At 39.7% G+C, this 22,915-nt stretch overlaps 1 pseudogene; it reads left to right on the plus strand.

Moving 5' to 3' along the window:
* Window positions 1-12,909, plus strand: part of LOC108717405 — an 86,916-nt pseudogene extending 74,007 nt beyond the window's left edge.
* Window positions 12,910-22,915: the final 10,006 nt, after the last annotated feature.

Here is a 22,915-nt window from a genome sequence, read left to right on the forward strand (position 1 = left end):
TGAAGATTTCCTATGCACAATATTCCTCTCTCTCAGAAAGGATTCAAACTCAGATGAGACAAACTGTGGTCCTTTGGATTACCTTCTCTGCTGAAGACAGAAATGTTATTACTGTAGCTGATGTTATATGAGAAACAAATGCAATTTCAGGCCATTTACTGTAATAGTCTATCAAGGTTATAGCAAATCTACAATCTATAGGAGCATCTGTAAAAGGACCGACAATATCAATAGCAAGTTTTTCCCATGCTGAATCAGGGAATGGCACTGACTGAAGTGGTGGTGTATGTGTGATAGCTGTTTTGTCATGATTCTGACAAGTAAAACAAGAATGAATGGCAGTTACCACATCGGCATCCATTGCTGGCCACCAGTATAGTTCTCGTAGTCTTTGTTTTGTACGTACAATTCCTTGATGACTCTCATGTGCAAGTTGCATGAGCTTTTCTCGCAAGATCTCTGGTACCAGTAAGCGGTGAGCTCCACGGACAACATAGCCATCTTCTAAGGACAGTTTGTGTCTAATCTTGTATTGCATTTTGTAATTGAAAATCAATAGCCTTGCCGACTATCTAGCTATATGCATTCCAGCTCTTCCTAGTCCCTTTGTTGTAAGCAGTGTAGTTCAAGGGCTATGAGCAGTGCATAAGGTAAATTCTCTACCCCATAGGTAAGTTCTCCATTTTTCTGTTGCCCAAACACATGCTAGAGCTTCTTTTTCAACAATGGAATACTTACGCTCTGTCTCTGTAAGTGTTCTGGATGCAAATGCAACAGTTTTCTCTGTATGATCACATGGATCTGTGTGAGAACTGCACCAACGCCATAGACTGAGCATCTGTAGTAACCATAGTGGGTAGTGCAGGATCAAATAAAGCTAGCGCTGGACTGTTCACAATTAGCTGTTTCACTATTTCAAAGCTATGTTGAGCAGACTCCGACCGCACCAGACTTAAAGTTCGACGTAGTAGTGCTCTAAGTGGATCCACAACTGAAACATAGTTGAGAATAAACTTAGAATACCATGAAGTAAGACCTAAGAAAGCTTGTAAGATCTGGAAATCAGATGGAGTAGGTGCTTGTGTAAGTAAACCATCTTGTGAAATTATATGACCCAGAAATGACAGCTGAGTTTGTCTGAAGTGGCATTTGGAAAGGTTCAGTTTCAGTCCTGCAGAATCAATGCATTTCAGACCCTTTTCTAGGTACTTGTCGTCAATCTGTTATGTTTTGGTAGCCGAGGATGAGGAGAGTATAACAGTGCTTTATTAGCAGAGACTCATGCAGCCATTACACATCAGTAACTTTCACTTTTAAGCTGACAGGAAGTATGCACAGATAAGTCTGATCACAGTGACATCTACATGCCATTTGTAAACAATAGTAGTTTTTCTGAAGCAAACACACCAGTTTTACTAGCGCAGGGCACCACTGCGTTATATTTTTATTACTTTAAAACAATTTAATTTTTTGATGTTACTGTTCCTTTAAGTAAAAATCGCTGGTTCTTATATTAAGAGAATGCAGAGAATGCACAATGAAGAGGGGGAGTTAGAGTTCTAATACCATAAAAGAGGAATACAATCGGCAACACATTTATAGTAAAAATGCTACAGTACATATATAACCACTAATGTGACAAACACACACAAAAAGGATTAAAAAAGGTGTTTCAGTCACAGACTTGGAACTATAAAACTGCTGCCATTACCTTGCCCCTATAGCAGTGCTAATTGTTGGTCGTTTTTGTATAGGCTACCACCTCTTTGCTTGGTTACATTTATGGAATAAGAATGATTCCGTGTTTTTTACTTTTAAATGGTCTTTTTGTACTGTAAAGCATACTGTAAATGTATTGCCAAGAGCTGGTTAGATATATGATAGTTTAATTCACATTAGATTCATGACCCATGCATCCGCCTACACTCACTCCTCTGACACATAGTAACCAGTGACAAATATCATTATTTGGAATGATCATGGCCACAGCTTTTATTAATACATAACAATGCATAACATCAATACAAATGTAATCGTGAATAATTTATCCATAACATCCATTTATATAACATTGCAACAATTCCATTAGATAATAACAATAAGTAACCCAAACTTGTCTGCCTGAGCCCATTGTCAGTCTACCCCTTCCAAAGTAACCCAGGATCTCCTCCAGCCGCCCAGTCCCTAGCTGAGAGGATCCCTGCCGCCTCTCCTGGGGCTTCCTATTGCCCCCCTTTAGTACTCCATCTGTTACACGTGGTCACCCACCTTAAGGGGTTAAATCACCCAATTGACCTGATATGTCCTCCCATAACAGATCACCTCCCCGGTAGACTGACAAAAAAGACCCGCCACAGTATGCCGAGCTGGACTCCTTCAGCTCCGCATACAACGCCATGCCCTCCATGCCAATGTAATGGCCTCCTGGAAACTGAAATTAAATAGGTCTAGGCCCAAATCGTTCAAATGCACTCCATCCGGTCGAAAATAACTTCGTTCTTTTTCAAGATCCATGTGCCTCACTATTATACCTCCATTCCCCTGCACAAATTTGGAGACAGCCCTGTTGATCTTAACCCTAGCTCTATTTACCGCTTGATGCGAATGGGCCCCCCTCCAATGAGCTCTAGGGATGATCTCTGACCATATTAGCACAACCCCAGGGAAAAGGGACCACAACCTGAGACAATCCCTCCTAATGTCTTTTATTAGGAATTTCATGGGACATTGTCCTACATCATTGCCCCCCGCATGTAAGACAATAATGTTAGGTGGGCCGAATTCTTTCGCTTTTTGCACGACCAGGGGTACAATTTCCTCCCATTTAAGCCCCCTCCTGCTGACCCACCGCAACTGCACCTGCGTTTGCTGAAAACCCAACTGGCCATCTGCCCGATGAAACGTAGCCCGTTGCGCTGCCCAATGTATGTATGAATGTCCCAGAAGCCACGCCTTGCAGGGCCGGGTACCTGAAAGAGATACAAGTCACTACCGTTTTATTATCCTCAAACACCCCCACCCTCCTTTTCTTGTTTTTTTTTAAATTTTAACGTTCAACTCTATTTGGTCTATCTGCCAATCCGTCTAATGACTGCTTCGTCCAAACCCCATCGGGCCGCTTCTGTGGCGGCCCCTATTCTAAAGGAATGACTCCCGCATTCGGCCGCCGCTAGTTTTAAACCGCCCAGCGTCCTCCTCAGCACCGCTACAAATTGAAATTTAGATAGGGCCGAACCATCCTGGTGAATGAGAAAAATGCCTATTTGTTCCCTCCTGACCCTACAGTATTCGTCAAAACATTTTACTGGGCAAGCGTCAAATCCCCCTACCCCATGAAGCTCCACTAAAAAACCTTTTCCACTCTTGTCCGTTTTCGCCTCACGAATCCTTATCGACAAACTGTGTTCTTCCCTCCTTATGTCCTCTCGCAAAATCCCCCCTACTCCTGCCCTGTTGGAACTCACCAGCTCAGATATTCTAAATGCCCCAAAGAAAGCCCATGAAAACGCCAGTCTGAATAACAACAGCTCAAATGGTGACTGTGCAATGTAACCCAATTGGCTAAAAATTCCCTCCAAAATGTTCAGGGTGATGGGCCTCCTAATGTCTGTTGACCTCCTTCCCTTCTTGAACCCCTTAAGCGCTTGTTTGATAGCAAAATCTTTTGTGACATCCGTCCAGCCCCGAAATTTGAAAAGAAAAGCCAAAGCCGATAGCTTCCTTTCAATCACACTGACGGACACGTTACTGTCAAAATCTTTTGACAGTTGCCACGCCAGGAGCCCCAGCCTGTCATCACTGTTGTCCGACACCCCCATCTCTTGCTCTAATCGAGCCCAGTCACACCACACTTTATTGTAACTGCTCTAGGTGCTCGGCGCTAATGACCTTCGTACCCACTCCATCATACCTGATGCACCAGCTCCCAAATCCGGTCTGGGCATCGCTCTCCCTCCGGCTCCGCCTCGGGCGCCAGCCCCCGAAATCTGATCCACTGTGAGCGAGACAAAGCATCAGCAATATCATTAACTTCACCTGGTATGTGCTTTGCCCTAAAATGTATATTGCGTTGCAAACACCGTAGCACCATGTGTCGCAGAAGAGCTAGCACTGGGCGAGAAGAGGAAGTCAAGTTATTGACCGCTGCCACAGCTGCTGTATTGTCCGACCTAAACAGCACAGATCTGTTCGCTAACAATCGACCCCACAGCTCAACCGCCACTAGGGATGTCGCGGACTGTTCTGCGGCGAACTTGTTCGCGCGAACATCGGCTGTTCGCGTCCGCCGCAAGTTCGCGAACGTCGCGTGACGTTCGCCAATAGGCGTTCGCGTCAAAATCGTTCGACCATTCGACCATTCGATCGCTAAAATCGAACGATTTTCGTTCGATTCGAACGAAAATCGTTCGATCGAACGATTAAAATCCTTCGATCGTTCGAATCGAACGATTTTCGGATGTTCGAAGTTCGCGAACTGTTCGCATTTTTTGCCGGTGTTCGCGAACGGCGTTCGCGAACACATTATCGGCGGTTCGCTACATCCCTAACCGCCACCACAATTGGAAAAAGCTCCAAAAAGGCCAAATTGCCGGTAAGTTTACTGTTTGTCCATTCCAACGGCCATTGTCCCGCACACCATTTCCCTTGGAAATATGCCCCAAAGCCAATTGACCCTGAAGCATCCGTAAATAGAGCAATTTCCGAATTTTTGACTGTGGTTCCAAGCCAATAAGCCTTCCCATTGAAATCTCGAAGGAAATCACTCCAAACCGCTAAGTCTGCTTTGTGCCCCGAATTGAGCCTAATGAAGTGGTGTGGCTGCGTGACACCTGATGTTGCCAAGGCCAACCCTCTGGAAAAAACCCTCCCCATGGGAATAATTCTGCACGCAAAGTTCAATTTACCCAATAGGGACTGGAGCTGTCTTAGTGTTACCTTTTTTGCCCTCCTTGCATATCTTATGTCCTCGGCCAGCACGGACACCTTTTCTGCTGGTAACCTACATTCCTGCCGCATGGTATCAATCTCTATTCCCAAAAATTTCAAACATGTCGTTGGCCCTTCCGTTTTTTCCTCCGCTAAGGGGACCCCAAACTGTGCCGCCACATCCTGCAATTTCTGGAGGAGCACTGCGCACAAATTAGACTGAGAAGGGCCCACACAGAGAAAATCATCCAAATAATGAATGACTGACCCCACGCCTGCCTTGGTGTGCACCACCCACTCCAGAAATGTACTGAAGGCTTCGAAGTATGCGCAGGAAATTGAGCACCCCATGGGAAGACTCCTGTCAACATAGTAATGTCCCTCAAAATGGCAACCCAACTTATGCAGTGACTCAGGATGCACCGGCAATAGCCGGAAGGCAGATTCTGGAGTCTGGGGGTCGCCATCCAGCCCCCCCCTCTCTCCTGCTCTGTTCAGTTCTGTGCCAACACTAGTGTTCATTGCTTGGGGCCCCCCAACAAACTCCCCCCTCTGATTTGCACTTTGGGCCTCCCTGGAGAATGAGCGCACCCCCTGCTCACTTGGTACGGTCCATCTGCCGGTTTCCTGCCTTTGCGCATGCTCCCTTACTATGCCGGCAACTACCGCATCTCCCTCATTACTCGCCTGACCGCCGATGCGAAAGGACGTCTCCCTCTCCTCCTCCGTAAGTTGCTGGGGCTGGAACTCCGCACCTAGCTGGGGATGCCGGCTGTCTCCTCCGTCGTTGCCGCGGGTTGCTCCGCTCCCCCTTTGGCCTGGCTGACGGCTTCTCCTGCTGTCCCTCTGCGCCGTGGATGGACCGGCAGTGGGGGTGGTGCGCCGCTCCTCCGTCAGGCGGCTGTCGCGGCCTGTTGTTCCGGACCGCCCGCTCCCCTTACCACAGGCGGTCACTGCCTGCGGGCTCCGCAACGGGACCCTCCGGCGCTGGGTTGGAGGTGATGGGCTGAGGCGGGTCGGCGGCCTGGATCTGCGGGTCCTCATCCCAGAAGTCGGTGGCTGCTGGGGCTGTTCCTCTGGCAGAAGCTGCCGAAGCCAGTCATCTCCCCTGCGCTCTGCCTCTGCCCTGATGCGAGCTAAGAGGGCATCCATATTGTCTGCCATCTGAGGTAGGTAAGTGTACTTTTCCTTCACTGTGCACTCTCCCAACCTTCTTCCTTGCTGTCCACATAAAATGGTGGATAGCCCAGCCTACCCAGCTCCTTTTGTTTCCCTCTCTCTGGCTGTTGCTATGCCCCTTCCCCCCCTTTCCCTCCAATCTCTGCCTATCACCCGCTGGCATGCAGAGCTGGGTCATGCAGCCCCTCCTCTGACTTCGCTGCTATGGGGCTCTCAAGATAATGAGGGCCATTTATAAAGTTTGCATAGTGCATATTAAAGATGGTTGAATTGCTATGTTTTCCTGACACTAAGGGGCACATTTACAAAGCTCGAGTGAAGGATTCGAATTAAAAAAACTTCGAATTTCGAAGTGTTGTTTTGGCTACTTCGACCATCGAATGGGCTACTTCGACCTTCGACTACTACTTCGACTTCGAATCGAACGATTCGAACTAAAAATCGTTCGACTAGTCGACCATTCGATAATCGAAGTACTGTCTCTTTAAGAAAAACTTCGACCCCCTACTTCGGCAGCTAAAAGCTACCGAAATCAATGTTAGCCTATGGGGAAGGTCCCCATAGGCTTGCCAGCGTTTTTTTTGATCGAAGGATATTCCTTCGATCGTTGTATTAAAATCCTTCGAATCGTTCGATTCGAAGGATTTAATCGTTCGGTCGGACGAATAATCCTTCGATCGTTCGATCGTAGGATTAGCGCTAAATCGTTCGACTTCGATATTCGAAGTCGAACGATTTTAGTTCCTAGTCGAATATCGAGGGTTAATTAACCCTCGATATTCGACCCTTAGTAAATCTGCCTCTAACACTTTGCACTGCTGTGCTCGTCTTTCTATTTTTTGCAAATTCGCATTGCGCACACATTTTCGCAAATGGCTTGCAAATGAGATGGGTATTTGCATGAGTACAGCCACTGTGTGAGGTTGTTGTGTGTGAAAATTTCACAATTTGTGAAACTGTTTTGCAAATATTTTCTCCACCTCCAAAGTTGTGGCATAACTTAAATGCAGAGTGTGTGCATAAATATTTGCAATTTGACATTCAAAGTGTGAAAATTCCAGAAAATAGATTCCATGACTGACCTTTGCAAAAGTTTCTCCTAACCAATGCTGTGGATCTGCATGCTCATCTTCCATAGATACAGTATGTTTTTTTTATCTTTTTTTTTTAAAATTTTCACTGTCTCAACTGTCATATTTTTTTTTCTGTCTGCCACATGCATCATATGGCAATGCTTGTTTTACTCTTCAAGGGACAAATTTACTTATGGACGAATATCGAGGGTTAATTAACCCTCAATATTCGACTGTCGAAGTTAAATCCTTCGACTTCGATATTCGAAGCCGAAGGATATATCGCTATTCGTTCGATCGAACAATCGAACGAAAATCCTCTATTCGAAGGATTTTAATCCATCGATCGAACGATTTTCGTTCAACCAAAAAAAGATAGCTAAGCCTATGGGGACCTTCCCCATAGGCTGACATTGACTTCGGTAGGTTTTAGGTGGCAAACTAGGGGGTCGAAGTTTTTTTTAAAAGAGACAGTACTTCGACTATCGAATGGTCGAATAGTAGAACGATTTTTAGTTCGAATCGAAGTCAAAGTCGTAGTTGAAGGTCGAAGTAGCCCATTCGATGGACGAAGTAGCCAAAAAAACCATTCGAAATTCGAAGTTTTTTTTCCTCTATTCCTTCACTCGAGCTAAATAAATGGGCCCCCAAGTGTTCACAGCCTTAATCCACAACCAGACTAGATAAATATCAAGGGGATTATTTATCAAGTCCGAATTTATCTCATTATTTTTTGAAAAAAATCTGACCAAATCCACACTGTTTTTTTTCCTCTTATTTATTAATACACTTTCCCGAAAACTTTGTTTGCGGGAAGAAATCCGGAAAAATACGAATTTTACAAATTTTTGGGAATTTCCGATGGAAAACCCTGAAAAGTTCGGATTAATGCACGAAAACCAGCGCAGATCAAAAATCTTTGGAACTTCTCCCATTGACTTTTTCCATAAATTCCGAAAAATTTGTGATTTTTTTTCACTAAAATCCGGATTTTATACTAAAAATTTTTTTTTAGAAGGTTTTTGGCATTTGGAGTTTAGTAAATAACCCCCCTAGTGTTTTCTTATGAATCAGAATAAGGAATAAATCCTATGATTCTTTTTTTTTTTTAACCTAGTACTGTTCAATTGTAAATCATAATTAGTGATGGGCGAATTTATTTGGCATGCGCGAATTCGCTGAGAATCCCCTCGATTCGATGCCGGCGAATAAATTCGCCAGCAGCAAAAAAAAAAAGGACGCTGGTGTCTGTTTTTTGGATGCCGGTGCATTTTCGCCAGAGAATGCGGACGCTGGCATCAAAAATGAGACGCCGGCGCAGTTTCGCAAATTTTTCCCGTTTTGCGAATTTCGTTGGAAATTCACAAATTTTTCGCGAATGTGAAACGGCCCAAATTCGCCCATCACTAATCATAATGCCAACAACTATAAAGACTATAAGAAGTCATTCTGAAGTTCCTTTAAATGGTTATGGAATTGCTAGTCTAATATTATATGTTGGCCTTTCTCAGTTTGGTATCTTATTGCCTATTAGTCAATTGAGGCTTTACACAGCATAAATGTTCCTGAATTAGACATAAAAGAGAGAGGCTACAAATCTGCTGCACATGGCTGGAGGCATTCCCTTTTTCCTTTTATAATTTGTAATGTTGGACCGGCAATGATTTGAATAATGCCTTTGTTTTATGAATGTTATTTTAGCATAAAGGAAACTTCTTAGTGAGCAAATATTGATAATTTGTTGAATTCTAGTAGAAGAGCTTTTTGGTGTAAGACAGTTCTAGCATAATAATAAATTACCTTTCAAAATGGTTCCTATGATGGATTTTTAACTGCCAGTATGTGTTGTATAGCAAGCATATGGTATTTGTTAAATTGAGCGGGAAAATGTGGCAAGAACAGGCAACCTTCCTTTCATTCATGTGAGTTTCTTTGAAGAAAATCCAGGCATTCTGAGAGTAGTCTGGCCAGGCCATGTCATTTTGTAGTCCAGTTGTAGCTCAATTGCTCCTGACTGCCTTGATTTCAGGGGCTCTCCATATAATAAAGGGCTGAAGTCATTAGTGTTTTCATGCACTTGCCAGACTGAAAGCATAACTTATAGTAGGATATGTGGCGAACGTGTTCCAAAAATTTACATTTTCTGGACTAAACACATAATTCAGAGCAAACAAGCTGGAGAACACTGGTTTGTTCAGGAGATCAGCTCCCTATACAAAATTTCGATTATTGTTCCATTTTATGTTATTGCGGCTTCAAAAACAGCTTGACTCCTATTTACTTTAAACATTTGTCCCAAAAGAAAACAATTTCTGCCAGAAAACAATTTACAGCTTGTCCGGTGAAGTGCGCCACAAAGCATGATCCAACACATCATGAATTTGGAATTGTGGAAGGAAGTTTATAAGTAAAAGTTTAAGTGTTTGAGAAATAATAAAAGGGTGGCTTTCCTCCCACTCAATAAGATCCACACACATCCACTGTACAGAATGTAAGAAATATATCACTTCCATGGGAAAATATTCTGATGTAAAAGACTTTGGCATTCACTGCAGATTTCATAAAAGCTTGTTTTGACATTAGGGGGCAGATTTAATAAAGGTCGAATTTCGAAATACAAAAAAACTTTGAAATTCGACCATCGAAATAAAAAACTTCGAATATCGAATTCTAAGTTTTTTCAACAAATTTGGCAATCCTGCAGTCGTATAAAAATCGCTCGATCGAACGATTAAATCATTTGAATCAAAGGATTTCTATTCGACCAAAAAAAACGTAGAAAAGTGCTCTGGAAGGTCCCCATAGACTAAAATTGCACTTCGGTACCTTTAATTTGGCGAAGTATGAAGTCGAAGTTTTTTTTAAAGAGACAGTCTTCGATTATCGAATGGTCGAATGATTTTTACTTCGAATCGAAGTCGAATGGTCGAATTAAGCCTATTTGATGGTCGAAGTACCCAAAAATTGATTGTTGTCTGCCAAACTGATTAAACACATCACTTCCAATGTAACTAACTAAAAGCAGAAAAGATTTTGCAGAAATATTCCTTATACAAGAATGTATATGTCCCTTATCATTTACTTAGCTCGTGGTTGGTAATAGTTCCATTTGTTATAATAAACTGCATGTAGTTAGTGTGAAATACTGACAATTCTTAAAACATTCCAGAATGTTTATCTACAAGTGTAAAATAATTTTGCCCAATTTTGACAAGATAAATGTGGTGTTATTAAATTCAGTTCAAAGTACTGCATGCTTATATTTTTCTGCAGGGCTAGAACTATGGGTAGGAAAAAGAGGCACATGTTTAGAGCGAAACAGGGGGTTCTAGGTACATACTTATTCTAACTGACTAGCCTTTGTTTAAATCTGTCATTATTTCTGAAGCAGGACAGCAGTGGTTATTTGTTGTGCACATTATTAGTGCAGTGGAGGAAGAAGTGACAATAAGTGGGCCCGGGGTTGGGGTGGGGTGGGGTGCAGCAGTAAAGTACCCTGCCCTTTTGGCCAGCACTGTCTCAGACTTTAATTGATCGAAACCTGCATAACATCCATGAGAGTGAAAGATAATCTTAGATAATTCCATTTGTATAATGAATTACTGCTTACCTTTTATTGGTGTGTATATATACGATTAGGAGTCATCATAAATCAAGACATTATCAGAAATTGAGGCTGCATCTGTCATAGAAGCTTATGGCTCAGGTTAATATTTCTGATTTAATAGGTTTTCCTGCACTGCTATATAATGTGAATCAGCTCTGTACTGTGAACTGTGTTTTTTAAATATACCAAGCAGGAAGTAGTATTCTGTTCTGTTATGTTAGACATCCGGTCACTCCAGCCTTTATACATTACATTTTTGCCTAACTAACTATATTAGAAACATTTTTTACTTTGCACAGCCTATCTATTTACCCAGTTTTTATTTTTACACTGAACAATTCCTTTTGGATTTGGTTTGATATTCAAGCAAATCTTTGGTGGAGGATTTGAGATTCGGCCAAACCTAAAATACGTGGATTTGGTGCATCCCTACTGCTAGGGCTGATGTAGAAGCCCAAAACATAAGGAGGGACATTTCTGACTTCATGTTTTGTTGAGCCTTAGTCAGGGCCAGAACTAGGGGTAGGCAGAAGAGGCACCTGCCTAGGGCGTCCAGTGGCTTGGCCCGCCACTGGCCTTAGTTAATTAGTTACATTGAATTAATTTATGTCCATTTACCTCTTTAGCCAGAAGGTATCTTCTATTGTCTTTTTAAGTTTATTACCCAATAAATCTGTCAACTGAACCATTTGTGTATTCAGCATTCTAGTTACAGGTTCAATCAACTACTTGTAGCTGTTGCTTTGCAACTGACAGAACATTCTCATTGTGTAGGGTTGAAGTGCTTAATTTGTCAGTAGATAATGTCTAAAACACAACCTGCTGACATGGTTTAGGTTGACATTTCAGCTGTATCTACAGTCTTTCTCAAAGCAATTCTGTGCAACCACCACCGCTGACATCATAGATCGTGCCTAGGGCGCAAAGGCAGGGGGCGCCAGGCACATACCTCTTTATGCTTTCCCCTAGTTCGGACCATTTTGTGCAGAACTTGCAGCATCAGTTCACTCTGCATCAGCGCGCTCTTTGGCACATGCGCACTCTTGCTTCATTGTCTCTTGTGATGTCTACCAACACTCACTGGAAACTCACACTTCCTCCTTCTGCGCATGCGCACTCACGCTCCCTCTTTCTGTGCATGTGAGAGGGGGGGTGACGTGGTCGGCTGGATTGCCTAGGGCACCCAGTCGACCCAGCACTGTAGTCCATGTCAAAGAAAAAAAAACTTAAAAAAAAAAAAAAGAAAAGAAAATAGCCTAAGTACAAGAGAAAATAATTGAAAATTGCAACAGGGATTGTATTTTGTACAAAAAAGGTAGAGCTAAAATATAAGGCATATTAATAAATTCACTCAGTAATGAGTAATTCCTCCATATGTAATAAAAGGCACTAAGTTTGCCCGGGAGCTATAACTCCTAGGAACATATTAGAAGCTTGCTTTTAAACAGGTGACCAGTAAATCCTACCTACTGATCAGTTGCTATGGGTTACTGCTCCTGGGTAAACGTACTGCCTTTTATAACATAAAGCCAAGATAATCTACAGAAAAGCCTACAAATAGGAACTGTAAAATCCTTCCTAAATCCTTCATAAAAATTGCCAAGATTACAGGAAAAAAATGCAGTTGGGAATAAAGAAAACCCATACAGTTGAATTTTGCTGCAAACCATAGCAAAATTGCAACTCAAAAATAAATAGATGAGCTCCTAGCTGTTTCATAATAACTCATCATAAATGAAAATGCACATGCGCGTTGCTGTTGGAGATGATAACTTATAGGTTGAGGTAAAATGAGTACATAAAGGTGACCAATAGTAGAAAAACATTGTATAAAAATGTAAGGAGCTAAAAAGTGAAGTAGTGACAATATCTTATTATGCCTGAATTACAACATATTTTGTATATAAATATGCTAACTTTGTTTCTTGTTTTTTCTATTTGTTTGCTTAGGCACTAACAGATCAGTTTGAACAAAAAGAGGCAAATTGTGTAGAAAGGCTGAAAATATTCTACTGTTCACAAATGCCTGCCATGATCTTATACCCCACAAATGTCATTGTCTTGCTTTTTTGCTCATTAATTATAAAATATGTTTCCTTTTCTCCGTATCCTTATGAATGTTAAAAACTTACACTTCTTCTAATAATATTTTTTTTATTTAGAGGGGTGTTTATCAAAGTCTGAATTTATCTCAATATTTTCTGCTACAAACTCCGTTCAAGTCCGCTTGGGTTTTTTACGCTTACTTATTATAACATTTTGCAGAAAATTTGCTTCGCAGAAAAAATCTGATTTTCACAGGTTTTTTTGGGGGATTTTTATCCGATTTTCACCATTTTTGGTTTTTTCACCCGAAAACTTTGGGGTATTGCACAAAACCCAACGCACATCAAAAAATCATTGGCACTTCTCCCATTGACTTATATGCAACCTCGACAGGTCTGAGATGCCGGATTTTCTGATTCTGACTTTTCCATCCTCTGGGTTTAATAAATTCCGAATAATTCACGATTTTTTAAAAGTTTGATTTTATGTTGTGATCTGTTATGAGCAATTAGGGCAACATGGCAAGGTAAGGACAATCTAGAGGTCTAGAATCTAGACGTTCTAGAAATCTAGAAGGCTAAGGCAGACCATCTGCTTCTCTCCAGATAATATATAGTTACAACTTCTGTTTTTATAGCTGTGGCTGTAATATTTAAATGATGTACCTTTTACACTTTTTTAAAGGCAAAACTTTCTTGACAAAAGTCCATAATAAATAGTTAACAACAGCAACAATCTAAACTAGATAATTCACCTGTGCGTGCTTGTGTGCCTATTGTTAGCAGCTGCTTGGGTAATCTGTTTTGCATTCATGCAAGTTGACTCCCTAATATCTTTCATTTTGTGTCCACAAGGAAATAATGAATACAAGGAACATTGTAATGCAATTTGTGCCATCTATAAAAAAAACTGGAATGGAAGAAAATAATAGATTGTATTTTAAATAAAAAATGCATGTTCCCCCATTTAGTTGTATTTCATATTTGCAACAGATTTATTTCTGCAAGCATATTATTATGAATTATTATTATTATTGTTATTATTATACTAATTGAAAGTTGTTTCTTGTTGCGTCTTCTCTACAGTGGAAAAGGGTGCAATAAGGAATTGTGGTTTATTTTTTATATTAGTTAGGGCATTGTGCCTCATCTGTTTTAGTTATATGTCATCAAAACCCCCAAATGAATTTGGATTCTTTTATTTTAAAGAAATTATTTTAAGAAAAGAAATTCTGAGACAAGCACTAGAGAAAAAAAGAGACACCACATCTCTACTGCCTTCTTGGGGATATATTAAATGATCATCAGTATTATGACAAAGCTTGAGAGCTGTCCAAGTGGTCGTTCTCAGCGTTATTATTATTATTATTATTCTAAGGGTTTGCTCCATCTCCGCAACAAGGAATTTAAACAATGTGTGAGCAATCTCTCAAAATCAATTCCATACATGTGAGAGATAGATACATTTGCCTAAGTTTATCATAAATAGCAATTTTCCAAAGTTATTTCCAAAGCTTTGGAGCTCCTAGTAGTTAACGGTTGAAATCTGAGATAAATACAGACAGATACATAAGGTCCTCTGCACTCCATTCATTATAAATATATTAAGGACATTGAGACATTTTGCGCATTAAACTACTAAACAAAACAGGGATTGTCTGTCCATATATTGTAATATATTCAAGCTGGTCAACTATATAAAGTCGTCCTTGTCTGGCCAGTCCTCCACTCACTTTCTTCTGATTGATTAACAACTCTACTGCTTTGTTATACATTTTGCACAGAGGCTTAGGTAACTTGTTTGCTTTCAAGGTTAAAACTCCCAAGTTGTTGTCCTTTTATTGGCCACCACTGGGATCACCTGACTGTAGCTGGGAAGGATGGTAGCTGGCCACTTCTCCTGTATAAACAATAGAAAGAAAGGGAAAGTTGTGCTCACCAAAATTTTTAAATCATTAGTCAGGGGTGCATAAGGCTGTGACCACTTTTTTGCTAATCTGAAATAAACACATTGCTAAAGTGTAGGAGGTTGTGAGTGGCAAAAACAAACAGACAAAAAAGTGGGGAGGACACAATTCAATCATAAAATAACAAAGCTTTCTGGCTGGACAATTCACAAATTATTCAAGTAACATGGGGCTGTATTGTATATATTCAGTTGGTAAATTGGCAGAGTATATTACAACTCCCCAGAATGGGCTTGACAATGGGATGCTCTCTGGAGCTGCAATGGATATATTTAAAACTAGGGATGTCGCGGACTGTTCGCCTGCGAACTTGTTCGCGCGAACATCGACTGTTCGCGTTCGCCGAATGTTCGCGAACGTCGCGCGACGTTCGCCAATTTGGGTTCGCTCCCTCCATGGAATTCTCCATGGAAAAGCAACTGTAGATCCAGCTCTTCACAAACCAAACAAGATGACAGTCCCTTTTGTTGGCTGTTAACTATAACGAAAATGCCCAATGAAGTGTCTAACAATGCAACCCACAGCAGTATATTTCTTTTTTAATTGTTTAAACAACTTACACAGCTACTTATATAAATAAATTATCCCTTGCCTTTTATTCTAGCCTTACTGTAAATAATGAGTCTATCAAGGCTGCAGCAAACCTTAACTGTCACGGTTCTGACTGATGCTGCTGTTGAAATACAACGCCATCCCATCTTCTTACTAAAAACCAATGGGTGTCAGGAGTTGAGAGAGCTGGGAGCTGTAGTTCTACTATCACAGCCTATCATTAGCGTAAATAACATTCAGAGGACACTTTATGCTGGTAGGACTGGCACAATCCAGAACAGTTGCAGCTGATTCCGGGTGTCAGGCAGCATGTCATACCTGCACTACAATACTAACAACTCATTATTCTATGGAAACTGTACACTGTTATGTCAGACTCAAAATCCATCTCTATCCGGAGTCATACAAAGCAAGAGAGTAGAATTCAGCCAGACACCACAGGGTTAAACCATGGCACAGTTTATAGGTCCCAGCATTAGACAGGTCCCATCTTACCTTTCCTGCTGATCTGATGGCATTGGCTGAAGCAAGGGCCCCAAAATGATGGATGATGAGAAGTGTGTGAATCTCAAATATTGAGCTGCAGACAAGGAAAATTAATTAGGAAAAAGGTGACACTTGCCTTTAGTAGCAGCAGCCTATAACCCTGTCACTGCTGCTCCTGACTGTAACCACACTAAACTCATTTAAGACATGATCTGATGATGTGAGGAGGAGGGTGTGGCACTCACAGGGTGCAGAGGAATAAAGACCAAAACACAAATTACCTGCCTAGAGAGGGCGTGGCCTCAAGGTAACTTATTCCTCAGTCAAACAGGTGTATCCTAGTGGGAGACCAGGTAGGATGCCACTGGGTCCTAGAGTTCATGATTTATGGAAAGGCAGCTGCCTTTTTTATTGTAATGTAGGTTGAATGTCATTATCTATTTTTTGATCACTTAGATCAAGTTTAGTATCTTAACTGAGAGACACTTTAACTGGAAGTGATCCAAAGCATTTTTTGCCCCCCCAAAACCTGGCCGATGCATGCTTGAGGCGATTGCAGGCTGATTTCCCCAGTGAGACAGTGGCAAACTAGCAGATACTTCTGCTTCTGCTGCTCCCCAACACTGGGTAGATTCATTCTGGTTTAGATTTCAGTCTGCTGTTTTCTTTCACTGTTGAATTTCTTTCACGGTTGCTAATTTGTGCAGTAAAGTTTGGGAACTCATTAACAAATATAAAAACTGCTGAATGGGAGTATTTAGCACCCCATATGGTCCATAACACCCTCCGGGAGCCCTGTTTTTATCCAGGCTTGTTTCTCAGAGTATAGAAAGTAATGTTGCAATATCTTCTGTAGAAATGTTTTTATATATTGTGTTTAAATGGGATGTTTTAACCTTTGAAACTTCTTTACTTTACAAGTTGTTGCTAGAGATACATTTTCAAAAAAATCGCTCTTGTTTGGTACATGTTCTTATAATTTAAGCATATGCTTGCTTGCTCCATCCAATAATAATTCCGTGTCCGTAAACATCACCTGCGTGATGTTTTTACAGCAGCAATAATATATTCCGTATCCACTACTGTATACGTTGCCCTTGCAGGCATTGTTTGCCCAGTCTTTAACCAAGTGCCACCTAGCTGTGTGAGCTTTTTCACATTCCGTGTCCAGAAACATCACCTGAGTGACGTAGTGTGATTTCTGCCCTTTACAGCACAAAACGCAGCGCTGTGTCAACAATGTATTTTTTAGAAACATTTTTGCCCTTGATCCCCCTCTGGCATGCCACTGTCCAGGTCGTTGCACCCTTTAAACAACTTTAAAATAATTTTTCTGGCCAGAAATGTCTTTTCTAGCTTTTAAAATTCGCCTTCCCATTGAAGTCTATGGGGTTCGCGACGTTCGCTACATCCCTATTTAAAACACAGAACCCTTGCGAAACTTTCCTATAGTTCCACAGAAGCAGGCAAATGTGTAAGTCTTATCGGTGCTTTCTTATCTGCATATTTGTTTTCATGCATAACTGAGAACTGCCATATTACATGTTTTGGGGTGTTTTTCATACATTGTTATAGTAAAGCACCTGATTAGGGTAATGAATACATTGTGCTATTCTGTGATTGTTTATTAATAATGCCTTTGCATTAGTACTGTAACTTTCCCACTTATCAGTGCAAACATAAGTTGAGGATATATAAGGGACAGAACAAAACAAAAAAAAAAAAAACAATTACCTAAAGTGAATCACAGAACTCTTATCATCAGTCATCATTAGTGATGGGCGAATTTATTCGACAGGCGCGAATTAGTGGCGAATTCCCGCAACTCGACTCCGGCGAATCTCGAAACCGGCGCAAAAATTCTAAAATTTTCCGCCCCAATTTCGCCCATCACTGGTCATCATATACCAAGCTCTGAGTTTGTTCAAGCTAGGTTATACAGGCCTGTTGTGAATATTCTAGGTACCAGTAACACACCAGGGGCAGGCAAGGGATCATTGCTTCTCCCACAGACTCTTTCTTGTAACATAATCTCTCACAACCATATACGGCAGTATATATTCTGAAGGCTCTTACACTGGCTTTGCTCATTTGCTTTTAACATACCATCATTAATAGCAGGCCTTTCTCCTGCAATGTGCTTCTATTTAGACTCACAGCCCTTAATGGCTGCCAGGATACTGAGTACATCTTTGGTCTCTTCTTACTCTGGTTACTTATTTGCATTAAAGGGGTTGTTTACCTTTGAATTAACTTTTAGTATGATGTAGAGAGTGATATCCTGAGACAAGTTGCAATTGGTTTTAATTTTTTATTATTTGTGGTTTTTCAGTTACTTAGATTTTTAAAATGAACACAGGCTCTTTGAAAGTAGGGAACATGTTTTTAAGGCTGGTTTATTAATTGAAGGAACACACATAACATAGACCTTTAAATAGGTGGAAAAGGCTAATGCATTGTCATCATCGATTTAACTTCATTTACTAACAAAGGCATTCTCAAAAATGCAGATTTGTTTCTACATTTAATATGTGCAAATTGTTGTTTCTCTGGGCATCATATCACCTGTTACTTGCAGTTGCCTGTTTAAATTGCTTTTTTTTATCAGTTCTCCTCAGACGAACCCATTAGAATAACATTTTTATCTGCTGCTGTGTAAAACACTGTGTTGTTCTCTACTTACTAGGCTGTCCATGTAACGAAAACTCCACTAATGAAAGGTTTTAAATTGATTTGCCATTGCTTAAAAATCCAATGGGGAAATGTAATAAAAGTCGCTAATGGAAAAACTATTCGTAATGCGAAAAGTTTGCCTTTGTACGAACAAATTTTGCTTTGCATAAACTTAATACAGGTATAGCTTTTTCGAATCCGGAAACTGTTTAGCGACCAGTTCTGACAGTGGTAGATCGTTTGTGAATTTTATAGTTTGCGTCAATGCCCAGTAAATGTAATAAAACTTCTCACTGAAAAAGTCATTATGTTTGCTCCAACAGATTACAACACCTTCAAGCACTTCTTAAGAGTGCACAATTAAAATTTGTAATAACCATTTAAGGAACAATATTACACTATTAGATGTACATTTTTATTCTTATTGGTGCAAATTAGTGATGGGCGAATTTATTTGCCAGGCGCGAATTAGCGGTGAATGAAATTCGCGGTGAATTCCCACGATTCGCTGCTGGCGAATAAATTTGTGAAACCGCTGCAAAAATGTTTGCCAGCGAATTTGCGCTGGCGTCAAAAACAGACACAGGCGTCAAAAACGAGACAGCACCGTTTCACAATTTTTTTGCCACAAATTCAATTTGAGACTTTAATTACATTCCCCCGTATGACTAAGAAAATATGTACCTTCAGAGACTTCAGAAAGAATGCCAAATGTGCAATATTTGATAAAAGTCAATATGAATGACAGTTTGCATGAGTTATGCATTAGTTAATACTTTCTGAGAGGTATTTTGGACAGCCAAAGATTTCTGAACCAAGGTTTGGATGTTAGCATTTATATTGATTGACATACTTATTGGACAGTACAGATAGATGCACTGTGGCATATTGTATGTCATCCAGTTCGATTTCTAAGACATTCAGAATTCCAGTATGGCTTGAACCCAGATAATAAATGGCATAGGATCTTGCATACAATTAAAACATATTACTAGATACGTAGCCACGTGTGCTTGCACAAAAGTGTTAAAGTTAGGGATGCACTGAATCCAGGATTCAGTTTGGGATTTGCCCAAGATTTGGCCTTTTTCGGCTGGATTTGACTGAATCCAAGTGCCTGGCCGAACTGAATCCAAAAAAATCTTGTGACTTTTCATAACTCAAACAAGGAAGTCAAAAATGTTTTAACCACACAAGGTTCTTTTTCCTCTTCATTTCCCTAATGTATTAGGATTCAGTATGGTATTCGGCCAAATCTTTCAAAGCGTATTAGGCCAAATCCTAAAATAGGGGATTCGGTGCATCCATGGTTAAAGTTCATATTAATTGGTTTGTAAGAGGTGTTCCTAATTACATTTCAATACATGTAACCTTATGGTAGATGCAAAATGGTAAAGCGATGGCCAAAAGCTTTATTTTGGTCTGACTACTAAACATTTCCTGAAAAAAGCGTGAAAGAGATGTTGAGTAAAAGGGTTTTTGGCCAAAATGCAAAGAAATATAAGTGACATAAATCTAATCTGGAGCTTTTTTAATTTCCTCACCGCCACCTTGACCACAGTCTTATTCCTCAATTTGTGATAATTTACCTCTATGGCTTCTGCAGGAATAGGGGGAATCTGAACAGACCTGATCTCAGTCATTATCCTCAATATCTTTTTTTTTTTTTTTTGAAAACGGGGAGGGTGGTGTTGTCAAGACGATTTAAATCTTTTGTATTTAGAAACACCACGTGAAAGATTCTAGTTCTATTTCCAGCATTCTTATAAAATGACATAATAGAGGGTGAATGTCTTTCAACCTTATTTTATACTTTTCCGTTCAATTCCAATTCCTATGCTGACTCATTAGCAGGTTATTGATGTTCCTTCAGGGGTATCATATAAATGATGTGAAAGGCAAAGAAAGTAAGCTGGAAAACAGAATATTCAACATTTTTGTCAAGTGAAGCAGTGGAAGTTATATTATTATTTCCAGTTTTTGTGAATGCTAGTCAAGGGTGAGTCTGACATGTCAATCATTGTCAAATTTCAATGTGTAGATAAAAGCGAAATACCTTTTTTTCCCCTTTCCTCTCGGATTGCTTTACACCAAGATGCAGTAATATGTATTGACATAAAAGGCAAATAGAATAGTTAATACAAATCCCATCTAATCACTGCTGGCATTTTAATATATCTCAGCCCAATTTGTTTAATGGCTTATTGCTTTTGTTTGTTTGTTTTTTTTTTTTCTGTTCACTTTGGCATTCCTACATTCCAATCATAACCTAACAGAGGGACAACTGAAAACATCTGACAGCAGTGCTTGTTCTAAACCTTGATATAGCATTGGAATGTCATTATAGGATTGAGTTGGGGCACATTTTATTGAGGACAGCACTGCCCTGCTTCCTTACAGTTACAGTTATGGGACTGGTTATCCAGAATATTACCTTAAGCCTACTAGTAAGTCATGTAGATATTAAATAAAGCCAATAGGCTGGTGGTTTTGCTTATATATATATATATATATATATATATATATATATATATATATATATATATATATATATATATATATATATATATATAAAAACAGGGGGGTTGTGGGAGCACTCTAAAGGCTTTAAAGTATATATATAAGTATAATAAATGCTATTGCATATGTACCCAAAACAGGGGTTATTTTGTTACAAAGTTATGATCATAAAATTGATAAGCCACCATACCACGTCAAGGTAAACCCCGAATGGCGGTCCCTAACTTGTTTTATATTTTATGTGCATTTTAGCATTACCTGTAATCAATGTCCATTGAACGCTGTTTTTTCACTGAGGGCTAAATCCTCCCCAGCCAGCAATCAGGCTTTTAAAGGAGAGATATTCCCAAAACAAACGCCCAATTTTAAAAGCATAGGATCACCACTAGGATCACTATATATATTTAATTTATATTAAATATATATATATTTATTTATTTAAATATATAATTATATCTTAGTTTGGCTCAGGTTCAAGGGGCAAATTTACTTAAGGTCGAATATCAAGGATTAATTAATCCTCAATATTCGACTGTCGAAGTTAAATCCTTCGACTTTGAATATCGAAGTCGAAGGATTTAGAGTTATTCGTTCGTTCTAATCGTTCTATTGAATGATCGAACGAAAAATCATTCCATCGAACTATTAAATCCTTCGAATCGTTATATTCTAAGGATTTTAATCCATCGTTCCAAAGATTTTTGTTCGACCAAAAAAAGCTAGGCTAACATTGACTTCGGTAGTACTTCGACTATCGGATGGTCGAATGATTCGATTTGAAGTCGAAGGTCGAAGTAGCCCATTCGATGGTCGAAGTAGCCAAAAAAAACATTCGAAATTCGACGTTTTTTTCCTCTATTCCTTCACTCGAGCTAAGTAAATGGGCCCCCAAATGTACACATAATGCATTTTGTATGAGCCAGTCCTTAGATGAAATAATAGATTTAGACCAAGAAATAAGTATTCTCACACACTATTCATATAACTTTTTTTTCCCACTATGATTATGCATCCTTTAGTAAATCAGTGAAGTGCCTGAAAGCGGTAATGCTAGCGAATTGTCTCCAGCGTTACTTTCACTTTGCCTTTTAGGAAATCTGCTCCTGTGTGTTTTGATTACTGTCCCAAACAATATTGCACCGTCGATATTTTATTTTTTTACTAAATGTATTTTATTTAAAGCATAATAAAAAAAATTATATATGGTACTGTAATGGGATCCCTTATCTGGAAACCCGTTATTCAGAAAGCTTCAAATTACAGGAAGGCCATCTCACAATAGACTCCATTTTATCCAAATAATCTAAATTTTGAAAAATGATTTCCTTTTTCTCTGTAATAATAAAACAGTACCTTGTAATTGATCCAAACTAAGATATAATTAGTTCTTACTGGAAGAAAAATCTGACTGTTGGACTTATTTATTGTTTAAATCATTTTCTAGTAGACTTAAGGTATGAAGATCCAAATTATGGAAAGTTCCATTATCTAGAAAACTTCAGGTCACAAGCACTCTGAATAGCAGGTCCCATAGCATTATTAGCATACACACATACACAAAATCTTAAAAGCCTGATGGGTTCTTAGGTTAGTCCAAAACAATTTTGCACATGTATGAAGGTAATATACACATTTGATTCACCTTTCAAATAATTTACTACTAGTAGTACTATATATATTTAAAATTTGGTTTCTCATACCCAGGCAAAGTACCCAGCTGTGACACCCAACCCAGAAACATGTTTATTCAGTAGGAGCATCCTAATTTTATCTTAGATCCTTAGTTATGAATTAATTTAAAACCATGGGTATTTTTAATTTCTCACTAGACAATTAGAATTTTGACAGTATGCTAAGTAAGAAATACACCACCAGTCAAAGCCTGCA

This window comes from Xenopus laevis, chromosome 5S (genome assembly GCF_017654675.1).
Source record: "Xenopus laevis strain J_2021 chromosome 5S, Xenopus_laevis_v10.1, whole genome shotgun sequence".
Lineage (NCBI taxonomy): Eukaryota > Metazoa > Chordata > Amphibia > Anura > Pipidae > Xenopus > Xenopus laevis.